Source organism: Crocuta crocuta, unplaced genomic scaffold, assembly GCF_008692635.1.
Source record: "Crocuta crocuta isolate KB4526 unplaced genomic scaffold, BGI_CrCroc_1.0 scaffold348, whole genome shotgun sequence".
In the NCBI taxonomy this organism is placed as follows: Eukaryota; Metazoa; Chordata; class Mammalia; order Carnivora; family Hyaenidae; genus Crocuta; species Crocuta crocuta.
This window is the reverse complement of record NW_027529573.1, coordinates 5656652-5664665: the sequence shown is the minus strand read 5'-3', so window position 1 is coordinate 5664665 and position 8014 is coordinate 5656652.

The following is an 8014-nucleotide window of genomic DNA, read 5'->3' as shown; positions in this document are numbered from 1 at the left end:
GGGTGCCCTGTCTTTTTACGTGTCACACGGGGACGCCGGCTCCTGCCCCGTGCACGCCTTGCACTTCACCCTGGTTAGTGTTGCTCTGCTGCCACCATTATTATTGCAATTACTACTGTTATTAGCACTCTATCGTACCCGCGACCGGTGCTCCCTGGTGCAAAGGGCAAAGGCTACGAGTCCGGCATATACCCCACTTAGCTGAGAACCCGAAACCCTTTCACCCAAGCAGAAAGTGCGCCACCCTTTTATTCCCCTGCTCGAGACACAGTTAGATGAAGACTGTTAATGGAAATCACATACTGTATCACACAGAGATCAAGACAGGATTGCTTGGGGGCGTCGAGACTTCTTAGGGCAAGGTAATCCCTTAAGTGTTCATTTCCCTTCATCTTAATCATCACCCCCAACGTCTCTGGTCCCAGTTTCCCACACCAGGTCTGGGCTCCACACCCTTGTCTGCCCAGAGGACCCTAAAATTCTGGCGTGAATCAGACCCTTGTAAGATACGCACCCTCCTTCTGTTGAAAAGCACACTCACCAGGGCCACATTTGGCTCGCGGCTGTATTCCGAACCCTAACCAGACAACTCAGCCTGGGTATTTGGCATATGGCAAACACTCCCATTTGTGGGGAGGAAGAAAGAGGGAGGTAAGAGGGTCCTATTGCCTTCAGAGCCCACCCCTCCCCAGCAATAAATCTGGAGAAGTACCAGAAAGAAGCAGACCCTCTTTCATCTCTCCAGCGGAAAGACCAAAGTTTCCCCTCTCGGGCTCCAGTCTTCCTCTTCCCTTTTACTCACCAAAGGGAAAAAAAACATTTCTAGGACGCAAGAGCATCACACAAAGTTCCAAACCTGCTAGCACTCCTCCTCACAACAGAGCCGATTAATCCCACCAAATTTCTCCCGCGCTGTTGCCACTAATTGAATTAAATGAGATAATATTTGTTGAGCCTGGAAATGTTGATTGCACAGGATTGAATCTGTAGTGGGTAGCGCCTCTTAGCATTATTGTTGCTGCTCTTAATTAGGATTATTAATAACCCCCTTGGTGAGCACCGCACTTTGGAACTTCCAACCCGTTTTCCCGAGCATTTCCTCATGACGCCATCTGGGTCTTCCCCGTCAGACAAACGGGGGCGGTAATGGAAACCACATGTAATTGTCGGAAGGCCATTCACACAGCGCTGTGCGCATGAACGTGCTTTCCGGACTCCGCAGCGCTTTGCAACCTCGAGAGTGTGCTGGGCTCTGCTGTCAGGGTGGAGTGGTGGGGACAGCTCTGTCATACTGACTGCCTGGCTGTGTGCTTCTTGCCGAGACCCAAGCATACTAGAGGCATCAGCAGATGAGCGTGGAGAGGTCCCGACTACGTTATTAGTGGGCTAGCTAAGAGCGCAGACCTGGGCTCCACAATATCTGTGTCCAGGTCTGAGCTTTGTGGCTTCCTCAGACGAATCAGGGCTCCCCTCTCCTGGGTGAATAATCCCCACCCCTCACCTCACAAATTTATGTCTACCCGGAGCCTCAGAATGTGATCTCATCTGGAAACAGGGTCTTTGCAGAGGTGATGGGTTACGATGAGGTCATCGTGGATTAGGGTGGGCTAAAGACTCCTGGCCTCACGAGAAGGATGTGAAGATGCGGGAGACGCACTCAGGGAAGATGCCGTGTGACAGGGGAGCAAGGACCAGAGCCAGGCAGTGATGCCGAGGTTTGCCCGGCGCTAGCAGAGACCGCAGACACAGGGAGGGATCTGCCCTGGAGTCCGTGCTTCAGGAGGGGCGCCGCCCTGCTGACACCTTGATTTGGGGGCTCTGGCCTCCAGAGCTACAGGAGAATACATTTCTGTTCCTCTAAAGCACTCAGTTGGTGGTGATTCGTTATAGCAGCAACCAGAAACGAATGCACCCTCCCCAGGACTTAGTTTCCTATTAAATGGGGGAAAACAGAGTATAGATCTCACATGGGCCTGGGCAGGTTCCATGAGAAGGACCACACAGAGCTTCTAGAATGGGCCCAAGCTGACAAACGGCCTCCAGGCCACCACGCCCGGGCACGTGACTGGTCAGGAAGACGGGAGCTCTGGCTTCGCACAGGCGCAGTATCATAGCCCACGGAGTTCACCCGAGGTGTGATTGTTGCTAAGAAGACCGGAGCTCCGTCTGTGCCTCTTTCCCAGGGCGCCAGCCTGGGCGCAGGCTTCCCGATGCGGTCGCCGGATTGCAGTGAAAGGACAAGGCCCAACTGCAGTAGCTGGACGGAGGCCCTGATGATGTCCCTCTACTACCTCCCTCAGCCACCGTGTCGTCATGGGTACAGCGGGGGTGGTGACATGAATCATAATGAGGGTTAACTGAGGAAGCGCCGTGCCCTGCACGCACATTCTTAGTATGTGGGAATGACCCATGGTATTCAGATCGCCGTAATTCTCTCTTTCTCACCGTTGAGAAGGTGAGGTACAGAGAGGTACAATAACTCACCCAAGGTTGCACAGCTATCAGGCACGTGATCTGGGACCTGGATGTGAGACAGGTCTGACTGACCTCAGGCATCCCATGCCCCCTCTGGAGAAGCAACTTGCCTCCTGGTCCTACCACGGAGATGGGATGGCGGGAGCCAGGCCGGGGTTTGCAGAGTTGAAAAGCAAAGGTGGAGTCGATCTTGCATGAAGTGACAGCCCCATTTTACCCCGTGCTGGTGAGCACATTGCAAAAGAATCTGGTTTTGAGACCAGGAGCCCCACAGAATGGATCCTGAGGCATGTTTGCGATTAGCCTGGAGTCAGAAGCTTTCTCTGGAAGGTTGCCCACCCCTCCCCCCCAGCAGCCGGGAGTCAGGCACGGTCCCTGGGAGTCAGGCGTCACGGGTGTGAGCACTTGCAGTGGGGGTGGGGAGAGGCTTGGAGTCAGCTCTGTAATCAAACCCCATCTCTGCCTTTGCTACCACTTAGACTTTGGGTCTACACCCTTCACCTTCCGAGCCTCAGTTTCCTCCACTGTAAAACGGGGATATGACAACTGCTGGCTGATCTCGGGGCTACTGGATAGATTCTTGCTGAGGCAGCAAAGCGCCCTCCTCTGAAGAGGGGCTGACATTACAGGGACCACTCAGTGGTGTTTGGAGACTGGAAGGCTTCTCCCCAGGGCCAGGAGGACTGGTAGCCTCAAACCTGGGTGGGCTGGGCTTCTGTCTCCAATCCACATTCCGACCTTGCCTGTTTTAGTAAAGGGGTTTGCCTGCGTGCAGCCTCTTGTGCCCCGGTGGCAATGCAGGACCTGCTGTCCACCTCGCTCGTCCTCTCCCTGGATGCCCTTAGCATCCTGAGATGGCCCAGCCCTGTTACACCCACTGGGGCAGCGTCACTGCGGGGATGGTCTGTGGGCCAGCAGTGGCGGCCCTTGGGAACTAGTTAGAAATGCAGAATCTTGGAGCCCATCCCAGACCTGCTGATTCAGAATCAGCATTTTAGCAAAATCCTCGGGTGACTCATGTGCACACTGAAGTTTAAGAAGCCCTGGGTAGAGGGGTGCCTGGGTGGCTCAGGGGCAGAGGGGCACCTGGGCAGCTCAGTCGGTTAAGTGTCTGCTTTCGGCTTGGGTCAGGATCTCACGGTTCGTGGGTTTGAACCCTGCTTCGGGCTCTGTGCTGACAGCTAGCTCAGAGCCTGGAGGCTGTTTCAGATTCTGTGTGTGTCTCTCTCTGTCCTTCCCCCGCTCACACATGCTCTCTTTCTCTCTCTCAAAAATAAACGCATAAACAAATTTTTAAAAAAGAAACACAGGGTAGATTAAAAAAAAAAACAACAAAAAAACAAGAAAAAGGCTGAAGAGAAGGGGACCCTGGAAAGGGGGTGGCTGAGTGTTGTAGTGAAGTGTGTACTTATTCTTGGTTTTGCATCAGAAGGTCACACTCGCCCTTAGACCCTTGAGAAAGGTTTGTGTCAAGATCATTCTTCACGCCAAATACCTGATGGCCTGCCGATAATGTTCTCGAAATTAACAAAGAGTGACATTAGGAATATTAGCAAATGATCCTTGAGCCCTAACTGTGGATCTGACACCTGGCTAAAAGTTTAGGGAGCACTCTCTCATCTAATCCTCACACCTCCCCAGAGAGGTGGGTCATATTATCTGCCCCTGTTTTCCAGATACAGAATCTTCAGTTCCCATGGCTGGCTCAGCTCTCGTGGCTGGCTGTAATCTGTGGCAAGTAAACCACAAGCCAGGATTTGAAGCAGGTCTTTCTACATTTCAGCCTCTCCTTGACCACCAGGCTACCCCACCCTGTCACTCCCACCTCCCACTTGCAATGCCTTCTCTCAACCGTCCGCATTGATGTGCATTAAAAATGGTAGTAGAGGGGTGCCTGGGTGGCTCAATCAGTTAAGTTTTGGACTCTGGGTTTCAGCTCAGGTCATGATCTCGCAGTCGTGGGATCGAGCCCCACATTAGGGGGCTCAGCGTGTCTGTCTCTCTCCCTCTGTCTCTGCCCCTCCCCCCTAAAATAAATAAGTAAACATTTTTTTAAAGGCAGTAGAGCCCTTGATTGCTCCGTTTCTGAGTCCACAGTGACCGTCTCATTTCTTATACACAGTAGGTACCCAGAGAATATTTGTTAAATTTCCTTTATTTATTGAACTGGATTGTCGTTCAGTCTGTGATCATTAGTTCATGATGACATATGAAATCATGTAGTTGAATTTAGCTTATCGTACACATTCTAAGTGAGGGCCATATTTTCCCCAAGGGGACAAAAATTGCCTCTCGGACTCCTATGTATGTGTAAAGCACAGACCTACATATAGCAAGTAAAGAGATATATATATCATCTCTCTGCAAGGTTTAAATTTTCGTAGAAAAACTATATTAAAAGGCTGCTAGGGTAAGGACTAATGAAAACTTTAAAACGTGATAAACAAGTTCTTCATGGAACACGAAGTTGTAACTTTGAAGATCTGGACCACAGAATATGAACGGACAGAGTGCACAATGAAGAAATCCAGGAACGTGAACTACGGGGCGGAGAGTTTATGGTCAATGTTCATCCTCCACAGAGGTCGAGGAAAACACACCTGAAAGTATCCTGGGGGGGACCACATTACACTGACTCAATTAGCTTAAAAACACTTAAACCAATAACACTGGATGCTGGCAAGGGTACTGTAGCGTTGGCAGACTCAGATGCTTCGTGATTGGAAGGACCCCTTAGCAAAGCAAGTTCTGTTCAGCAAGAGCTATAAAAACCTTCATGCCCCTTGACCAGAGAATTTCATTCCAGGGAATTTGTGCTTAGGCATGGATTCGATCACAGCAGAAGTTGTATGCATAAGGATGCTCCTTGATTATAGCTAGGACTAAAAAAAAGAAAAAGAAGGGGAGAAGGAAGGGGGACGGACGCATCCAATAAAACCAACACATGTGATAAAGCCCCTAACAGTGCTGGGCATGCAGTTAACACTCCAGAAACCGTGAGCTTTCCGTTACGTTTCCCTTCCAGATGGCAGTAGGTAGGAAGAATTGAGTGTCTGTCCCACCTCGGGGACAGGAGCCCTATTGCGGAAAGTCTGGAATGCTGGTGAGGCGCCTGGGTGGCTTAGTCGGTTAAGCGTCCGACTTTCGCTTAGGTCATGATCTCACAGTTCGTGGGTTCGAGCCCCGTGTCAGGCTCTGTGCTGACAGCCAGCTCAGAGCCTGGAGCCTGTTTCGGAGTCTGTGACTCTCTCTCTCGCTCTCTCTCTCTGGCCCTCCCCTGCTCACGCTGTCTCTCTCTCTTTCCTGGAAATAAATAAAACATTAAAAAAAATTAAAAAAAAAAAAAAGTCTGGAATGCTGGAAAAGGAGCCCAGCAAGCTAAGCTAGTGGACAGCCAGCAGGTCAAGGGGACCTCCTCCGAGGCTCTTTGTCAGTGGCTGGGTGTCTCCAGGCCTGCATTTGTGGGCTGTTTCCTGTCCTCAGAATTCTATTACCTGGGGCTTCCCAGCTCATTGGCGGTGAGAAAGCGAAGGCTTCTTCTTCCCACAGTTAACTTGCAAGCTGGTTGAGAGGCCTCCTACGGAGCTAGCCTGGGATGCACTGTGTACACAAGTTTTAAAAATCACTTTAGAATTCTCTCTCACTGCCTGTCAGCCCCCGCCTGCCCCCCTCGCCCCAGCCTAGGGATGTGAAAGCATGTAAGGCACCATTCCCCTAAGGCTCAAACATCTGCAGCTACACACTTGCCCTTTGCTCCCCCGTGAGGCTCATTAATGCTTCAGGAAGTCTGTGTCCTTCCCTGGCTGTCTGCCCATGCAGGGGCCTCGTGGCCCGGAGAGAAGCAAGAATACCCTTTGATGTGTAAATGTCAGGCAGTTCAGGATCTCAAAGTCCAAGAGGTGTCCCAGATGAAGAAAATGGCCAACATGAACCCCCTTGTCCCCAGTGCAAGGAAAGGACGGACTTTCTGTGGGTTATGTAAGCCTGGGTCGAGATGCAGCGATTGAGGCCAGCCTGAGAACTCCCCGTTGGCGCTTGAGAATAACCTTTGCCGAGATAGTGGGGATTGGGGCTGTTCCCACCATTTCCAGGTAAACACAGCCCATCTGGGCCCACAGTTGCTGAGGAGAGAGTCCAGGGTGGTGTTACCTCCGTGTCCACCAGTCACCAGCACAAAGGACCTTGCCAGAGCAGAGAGGGGAGGGTGACCTGTGGCAGGTGCTGTATTCATTGGCCTCAGGGTCAGGACCGTGCTGGACGCTGGGATCCAATGACAGCAAGATAAACAGGGCCTCCGCCCTCATGAAGCACACAGCCCAGTGGACAAATAGTAACGTGCCATTTAAAAATCATTGTAAAATTACATCTGTGAGCTCCGTAGTGTTGTGAGAGCGTGAGAGGGGATTTTGAGCTCCTCTGGGAGATCCAGGAAGTGACCCAGGGGAAGCTGAGGTCTCAGGCAGGATTGGCGGGATGGGAGGGAGCAGGAAGAGAGAGAGGACTCCGTGGGCAAGTGCCTGTTGTCTTAGTCAGCCTTCCCTGGCCTTCCCCGCTCCCAAAGCAAGACAGGAAGACAACTGAGCAACAATAAAAATGGCGAGGAGAACGAGCAAATAGGTGGAGAGGAAGGGAGCCGTCTGAGACAGTAGGTGAAGCGTGCGAAACAAGTAAGCAGGTGGTATGGAGGGGTAGAGGGAGGTACGCATGAAAGAATAAGCCAACAGACGCATATGGGGACAAGGACACAAGCCAACTAGTGAATAAAACAGGTGGATAAGAGGCCCGCTGAGGGAGCCAACACAGGAAGGAAAAGCCGGTGTTCTCCATTCCAGCATTTCCCCGTGGCCAAAATGGCCGAAGGACTCGTTATGAATGAACAGAGTGCAGAAGACGTGGGAAAGGGGCTCAGGGCTTGCTCTGTGCCATAGAAGGCTTGTCTGCACGGTGAAAGCCCCAGGGGGACTTGAGAAACACAAATACTCAGCGCCACCCGAAAGGAGCGGATGTCACAGGGTGTGGCCTGGGCACAGGGGCTCTCAGGCTCTGCCTGGACTGGGAACCACAGCCCCGGACACCCGTTCTCGGAGTCTGGTCCCTGCACCAGCACCATCGCCGTCACCCGGGACCTTGCTTAGAAATGCAGAATCTCAGGGGCCCTGGGTGGCTCAGTCGGCTAGGCCTCCGACTTCAGCTCAGGTCATGATCTCACGGTTCATGGGTTCAAGCCCTGCGTCGGGCTCCGTGCTGACAGCTCAGAGCCTGGAACCTGCTTCGGATTCTGCGTCTGCCTCTCTCTCTGCCCCTCCCCTGCTCATGCTCTGACTCTGTCAAAAATAAACATAGGGAGGGAGGAAGAGAGGAAGGAAGGAAGGAAGGAGGGAGGGAGGGAGGGAGGGAGGAAGGAAGGAAGGAAGGAAGGAAGGAAGGAAGGAAGGAAGGAAGGAAGAAAGGAAGGAAGGAAGGCAGGCAGACAGATGCAGAATCTCACTCTTCAGACTGCTGACTCAGAAACCCTGGGGTGGGGCCCCGCCGGCTGCAT